The following is a 7500-nucleotide window of genomic DNA, read 5'->3' on the forward strand; positions in this document are numbered from 1 at the left end:
GGGCCCCGGGGTAAGCGGCGAAGTCGGGGCGGGGGGGCGCTTGTAAAGCTCGGGGCCGGAGCCACGAGCCACCTTCGCCCCCCGGAACCCTTCCAAGCCGAACCGGAGCCGGTCGCGGCGCACCGCCGCGGAGGAAATATGCGCCCGACGGCGGCCGTGGGACCCCGGCCGGCGGGCGGCCCCCGCCCGCAGCCGACGTCCCGGGAGGGACGCGGAGAGGGTGGAGGGGGGCACGCGCCGCCGGCGGGGACGGCCGGGGACCGTCGGGTTTGAATCCCCCGGGCGGACTGTGCGGAACCCAATCCGTTTACCTCTTAAACGGTTTCACGCACCTGTTGAACTCTCTCTTTCAAAGTTCTTTTCAACTTTCCCTTACGGTACTTGTTTCGCTATCGGTCCCTCGTTCCGGTATTTAGCCTAGGAGATGGAGGTTTACCTACCTGCGTTGGGCTGCATTCCCAAGCAACCCGACTCCGGAAGCCCGCGTCCGCGGCGGGGCGGGGGCGTTACCGGCCTCACACACCGTCCACGGGCTGAGCCTCCTCAGAAGGACTCATGCCCCCGGCCCGCGCCGGGCGATGGCGTACTTCCCGTAACGCCAACCTTTCCCGCGCCCGCGAGGGGACGGGGGAATTCGGCGCTGGGACTCTTTCCCCTCTTCGCGCATCAAGCCGCTACTGAGGGATATACTGGTTAGGTTCTTGTTCCTCCGCTTAGTAATATGCTTAAATTCCAGCGAGTGTCGTCTCACGTCTGATATGAGTTCAGCCTGGAGGCTCCGTTTTTCCGGGTCTTTTTCTTCTCCGCCGAGGAGGCCGGGGCCGCGGCGATCCCCGAGCCGGGGCGGTGACGTGAGGGCGGGCGGCCGTAGTGCGCAGGATCCACTCGGGCAGCCGCGGCTCTGCGTATCATCCGGGACGGGGGGGGGGCGCCGAGGCACGGGTCGGGGGGAGAGGGTCGTCTGCCTTTGGGAGGACGGAGGCGGCGGGCGCCTGCGAGACCTCAGCCGCGGACGCGGGGCGTCCGATAGATGGGTATAGCGACCCTCAGACAGGCGTAGCCCCGGGATGGACCCGGGGCCGCAATGTGCGTTCGAAGTGTCGATGATCAAATGTGTCCTGCAATTCACATTAGTTCTCGCAGCTGGCTGCGTTCTTCATCGACGCACGAGCCGAGTGATCCACCGCTAAGAGTTGTCAGCTCTTTTTCACGTTTCTCTCAGTCTTTCCGCCCAACGCCAGGAGGACGCGGGACGCGAGACGCGCCCCGACGCCGGTGGGTTATTTTTCTTTTTTTCCGTGGAGGGGAGAGGACGGCCGAGGGGGGCGCCCCGCTCGGGGAGAGGGGGGTCATTAAACCTCGAGGGTACCCCCCCGACGGCCAGCCTTCCCTTTCTCGGGAGACCTCGTGTGTCGTTCCGTGGGGCTACGTCGCTCGCTATTCCTGCCCCTGCTGCGTGCCCGACCCGACGCGTGAAGCTCCGGGCCCCCGACCCGGGGGAGCACGGAACGGCCTCGGCCCGGATGGGGTTGGGGAGGTGCGCCCGCGCGCTGCCCTGCTAATGATCCTTCCGCGGTTCACCTACGGAAACCTTGTCTACGACTTTTACTTCCTCAGAATAGTCAAAGTTTGATCGACTTCTCGGCGGCTCCGCCAGTGCACGCGAGGAGCCCGCGGGAGCCGATCGAGGACCTCACTAACCATCGATGGGTAGTAGCGACGGGCTGTGTGTACAAAGGGCAGGGAACTTAATCAACGCCGAGACTTATGAACCCGCGCTTACTGCAGGATATTCCTCGTTCATGGGGAATAATTGCAATCCCCAGTCCCCATCACGAATGGGGTTTCAGCGGATTACCCGCCGCCTTCCTCGGCAGTAGGGGTAGGCACACGCTGATCCGTGACCATTGTTGGCTGCGCGTGCAGCCCCGGACATCTAAGTGCATCACAGACCTGGTTATGTGCTGGATCATTCATCTCGCGTGGCTGAACTGCCACTTTGTCACCTCTAAGAACGTTGGACGCCGACCACCGCGGAGTGGGTCCGCGCTAACATTTCGCATGGAGTGAGTTCTCGTTCGTTATCGGAATTAACCAGGACAAATTCGCATCCACCAACTCAAGAACTGGCCATGCACCACCACCCACAGTAATCGATGAAAGAGCTATTCAATCAGTCAATCCTTTCGATTGCGTCCCTCCACAGGTCCGGGTGAGGTTTCCCGTGTTGATTTTTGAGTCAACTTATAGGCCGCAGGCTCTCACTTCCTGGTGGTTGCCCTTCCGGTCCACTTTCCTTTAAGTTTCAGCTTTTGCAACCATACTCCACCCGTAACCCAAAGGACTCATGTGTTTCCCGCACTGCTGCCGGCGGGTCATGTGGAATAACGCCGCCGGACTCGCGGGTCGGCATAGTTACGGTTCGGAACTACGACGCGTATCTGATCATGTCTTCGAACCCTCGGACTTTCGTTCTTGATTAATGAAAACATTCTTGGCATAATGCTTTCGCTTTCGTCCGTCTGGCGCACGGTCCAAGAATAGTTCACCTCTAGCGGCGCAATACGAATGCCCCCGGCCGTCCCTCTTAATCATGGCCCTGGTTCCGAAAAACCCACAAATAGACCAGGTTGAGTCCTATACCCATTATTCCTAGCTCAGGTATTCCAGGCGAGTTTGGGCGGACCCGCTTTGAACGACTCTAATATTTTCAAAAGTAAACTGCTCCGGGCCCCTGCAAGGGATCCGGACACCCAGCCAAGGGCATACCGAGGGTGGCGTCCGTGGGGGACGGCAGGTGTCTGGGACAGGCGGGGCTACTGCCTCGCGGCGGACCGCCAGACCACACGTCCCGAGATACCAACTACGAGCTTTTAACTGCAGCAACTTTAATATGACGCTATGGGAGCTGGATATTACCAGCGGCGTGTGTTGCACCAGACTTGCCCATCCAATGTGGTCCTCACCCAGGGTTTATGAGATACGGCTCATTCCAGATTACAGTGTCCTCGTAAAGAGACCTGTATAGTTATTTTCGTCACTACCTCCCCCGTGTCGGGAATGGGTAATTTGCGCGCGCTGCTGCCTTCCTTGGATGTGGTAGCCCGTTTCTCAGGCTCCCTCTCCGGAATCGAACCCTGATTCCCCCGTTACCCGTGGTCACCATGGTAGGCGACTATTAGTTACCCATCGAAAGTTGATAGGGCAGACATTCGAATGAGTCGTCACCGCCGCGGAGGGCGCGCGATCGGGCTCGAGGTTATCAAGAGTCACCAAAGCGGCCGTGGGGCCCGAGACCCACGGATGGGTTTTGGTCTGATAAATGCACGCATCCCAGCCCGGCTCCCCGAGAGGTGAGAGGAGGGTCAGCGCTCGTTTGCATGTATTAGCTCTGGAATTGCCACAGTTATCCAAGTAACGTGTGGAGCGATCAAGGAACCATAAACTGATTTAATGATGCCATTCGCAGTTTCACTGTACAGTCCCGTGTGCACTTAGACCTGCATGGCTTAATCTTTGAGAAAGCATATGTTACCTGGCAGGATCAACCAGGTAGCGCCGGGAGCCCCCGGTGTGGGTGGGGGGTCACGCCGCGCAGGCGCCGCCGCCCTCCCCCGGCGCAGGGGGCGGCGACGGCAGGCGCCCGGCGGCGGGGTACGCGCCTTTTTTTTTTCCTCTACGCTCGGTATGGGCTGGCGGACCTATGGAAAACTGTGATTCCCTCCGCGGGCGGGCGCCGGCCCCGGGCGAGCCCCCGTCCACCCGCGTGCTAGCGGTTGCCGGGGGGCCCCGGGGCCGGCCGGACCCCGAAGCTTAGGGCCCGATCTGAGTCGGGATCGTAGGGGAATCGGCCGTCATACACTGACTCTCTCCGAGAGGGGGGGGCGGGGCTCTCGCACTCTCCACCGTCACGGCTCCGGGTCCGGGGAGGACCCTGCGACGTTGCGGAGTTCGCGGGGACCGACACGCGGGTCGTGGTGAGGGGGTAGCGGACCACCGCCGCGCCATACGCCTGCACGAAGCCGCGGCAGGAGACTACCCCAGGCGTGCGACGTATTCGTATCTACCAGGGTTGAGAGAAAGACGCGGAGCCGCATCCGCGTTGGTCTCGTTCTCTCGGGGGCGCGCGACGGACCGTGGTCGGAAGTGCTCGGTGGGTTCTTTGCACCCCGGAGGGGAAAACCGCACTTTGGCGCGGGCGAGAGCGAAAGGAAGAGGGCCGGGTCCTCCGGGAGGGCCCCGAGAGACAGACGTCGAAGCCGCCTCGCGGTCCCCTTCTCTCGGACGGCGTCGCCCGAGCACGCCCCGCGCCACGAAGTGCTTGGACCCCGTCGATTCCCTACGATCGCTCACAAGCCCGACGGCACCCCTCCGCGAAACCCCACCTCTGCGGACGCCGTCCGGACGAGGGACGGGGCGGCCCGGGGGCGCCGGCCCGGGGTGGGGGCGAGCGTCGGGTCGGGGGCGAAACGCGGAGGAGGGCGCCCGGTCCCTTGCACCCCGGAGGTGAAAAACGCACTTAGGAAAAAGTTCAGGACTCTGACGGACCGACGGCGAAAGGCGGAACCGTCCTCCGTGGAAGGCCCAACGCGAGACGGACGCGGAGGCCGCCCTCCCGGTCCCGTCCCCGGGCCTCCCGCTCACTCCCCTCGACCTCACCACCACCGGGCACTCCGAGAGACGGGGGAGAGCGGAGCTCTGAAAACGGCGAAAATGGAAGAAATCAGAAGCTCCGCGGGCTATCCGGGGACCGGGGAGAGACGCGGGAGCCGCCTCGGGCGCCTCTTCCCTCGGACGGAGTAGCCGGGCATAACCGCCATCCCGGAGTGCTTGGACCCCGTCAATTCCTACGATCGCTCATGAGCCCGACGGTACCCCTCTGGAAACCACCCCGAGTGAGGGTCCTCCGGCCGAGGGGCGAGCCCGAAGAAGTGCACTCCGGCCGGGATGCGGGATCGGGGGAGAGCGCCTGGTTCTCACGCCCCGACGGTGAAAACCTCACTTTGAAAAAATTTCGGACTTAGAAAAATTTTCGGACTTAGAAAAATTTTCGGACTTAGAAAAATTTTCGGACTTAGAAAAATTTTCGGACTTAGAAAAATTTTCGGACTTAGAAAAATTTCCGGACTTAGAAAAATTTTCGGACTTAGAAAAATTTCCGGACTTAGAAAAATTTTCGGACTTAGAAAAAAAAAACCCCACCGGAGACACTGAGCACCACCAGGGGCTTCAGCTATGGGCTTCCCCAGGCACAGTGCACTATTTTCGGGCAAAATGGTCAACCTCCACAGACATTTCCCTTGAACCGAGCTCCATCAGGGGCATCAGCTATGGGCTTCCCCAGGCATGATGCACTATTTTCGGGCAAAATGGTCAACCTCCAGAGACATTTCCCTTGAACCGAGCTCCATCAGGGGCATCAGCTATGGGCTTCCCCAGGCATGATGCACTATTTTCGGGCAAAATGGCAGACTTCCAGGGACATTTCCCTTGAACCGAGCTCCATCAGGGGCTTCAGCTATGGGCTTCCCCAGGCATGATGCACTATTTTCGGGCAAAATGGCAGACTTCCACAGACATTTCCCTTGAACCGAGCTCCACCAGGGGCATCAGCTATGGGCTTCCCCAGGCATGATGCACTATTTTCGGGCAAAATGGCAGACTTCCAGAGACATTTCCCTTGAACCGAGCTCCATCAGGGGCTTCAGCTATGGGCTTCCCCAGGCACTGTGCACTATTTTCGGGCAAAATGGCAGACTTCCACAGACATTTCCCTTGACCCGAGCTCCATCAGGGGCTTCAGCTATGGGCTTCCCCAGGCATGATGCACTATTTTCGGGCAAAATGGTCAACCTCCAGAGACATTTCCCTTGAACCGAGCTCCATCAGGGGCATCAGCTATGGGCTTCCCCAGGCATGATGCACTATTTTCGGGCAAAATGGCAGACTTCCAGGGACATTTCCCTTGAACCGAGCTCCATCAGGGGCTTCAGCTATGGGCTTCCCCAGGCATGATGCACTATTTTCGGGCAAAATGGCAGACTTCCACAGACATTTCCCTTGAACCGAGCTCCATCAGGGGCATCAGCTATGGGCTTCCCCAGGCATGATGCACTATTTTCGGGCAAAATGGCAGACTTCCCAGAGACATTTCCCTTGAACCGAGTCTCCATCAGGGGCTTCAGCTATGGGCTTCCCCAGGCACTGTGCACTATTTTCGGGCAAAATGCGCAGACTTCCACAGACATTTCCCTTGACCCGAGCCTCCATCAGGGGCTTCAGCTATGGCTTCCCCAGGCATGATGCACTATTTCGGGCAAAATGGTCACCCTCCAGAGACATTTCCCTTGAATCAGAAGCATGCCATCAGGGGCATCAGCTATGGGGCTTCCCCAGGCATGATGCACTATTTCGGGCAATAATGGCAGACTTCCAGAGACATTTCCCTTGACCGAGCTCAATGCAGGGCGATTCAGCTATGGGCTTCCCCAGGCACTGTGCACTATTTTCGGGCAAAATGGCAGACTCCCACAGACATTTCCCTTGACTCCGAGCTCCATCAGGGGCTTCAGCTATGGGCTTCCCCAGGCATGATGCACTATTTTCGGGCAAAAATGGTCAACCTCCAGAGACATTTCCCTGAACCGAGCTCCATCAGGGGCATCAGCTATGGGCTTCCCCAGGCTATGATGCACTATTTTTCGGGCAAAATGGCAGACTTCCAGGGACATTTCCCTTGAACCGAGCTCCATCAGGGGCTTCAGCTATGGGCTTCCCCAGCACTGTTGCACTATTTTCGGGCAAAATGGCAGACTTCCACAGACATTTCCCTTGACCCGAGCTCCTATCAGGGCATCAGCTTGGGCTTCCCCAGCGCATGATGCACTATTTTCGGGCAAAATGGTCAACCTCCAGAGACATTTCCCCTTGAACCCGAGCTCCATCAGTGGCATCAGCTATGGGCTTCCCAGGCATGATGCACTATTTTCGGGCACAATGGCAAGACTTCCACAGACATTTCCCTTGAATCCGAGCTCCACCAGGGGGCTTCAGCTATGGGCTTCCCCAGGCACTGTGCACTATTTTCGGGCAAAATGGTCAACCTCCCATGAGACATTTCCCATTGAACTCCGAGCTCCATCAGGGGCTTCAGCTATGGGCTTCCCCAGGCATGATGCACTATTTTCGGGCAAAATGGTCAACCTCCAGAGACATTTCCCTTGAACCGAGCTCCATCAGGGGCATCAGCTATGGGCTTCCCCAGGCATGATGCACTATTTTCGGGCAAAATGGTCAACCTCCAGAGACATTTCCCTTGAACCGAGCTCCACCAGGGGCTTCAGCTATGGGCTTCCCCAGGCATGATGCACTATTTTCGGGCAAAATGGCAGACTTCCAGGGACATTTCCCTTGAACCGAGCTCCACCAGGGGCTTCAGCTATGGGCCTCCCCAGGCACTGTGCACTATTTTCGGGCAAAATGGCAGACTTCCAGGGACAT

General features: G+C 59.1%; 1 non-coding gene and 1 pseudogene across 1 annotated transcript; both read right to left on the minus strand.

Annotated features, from left to right (window-relative positions):
* The window catches only part of LOC128631068 (uncharacterized), a 4344-nt pseudogene extending 3577 nt beyond the window's left edge, over positions 1-767 (minus strand).
* A 273-nt stretch (positions 768-1040) lies between these two features.
* Positions 1041-1195, minus strand: LOC128631034 (5.8S ribosomal RNA). Its single transcript, XR_008395183.1, has one exon. It is a non-coding gene; the product is annotated as a 5.8S ribosomal RNA (ribosomal RNA).
* Between the last annotated feature and the right edge of the window lie 6305 nt (positions 1196-7500).

This window comes from Ictalurus punctatus, unplaced genomic scaffold (genome assembly GCF_001660625.3).
Source record: "Ictalurus punctatus breed USDA103 unplaced genomic scaffold, Coco_2.0 Super-Scaffold_197, whole genome shotgun sequence".
NCBI lineage: Eukaryota > Metazoa > Chordata > Actinopteri > Siluriformes > Ictaluridae > Ictalurus > Ictalurus punctatus.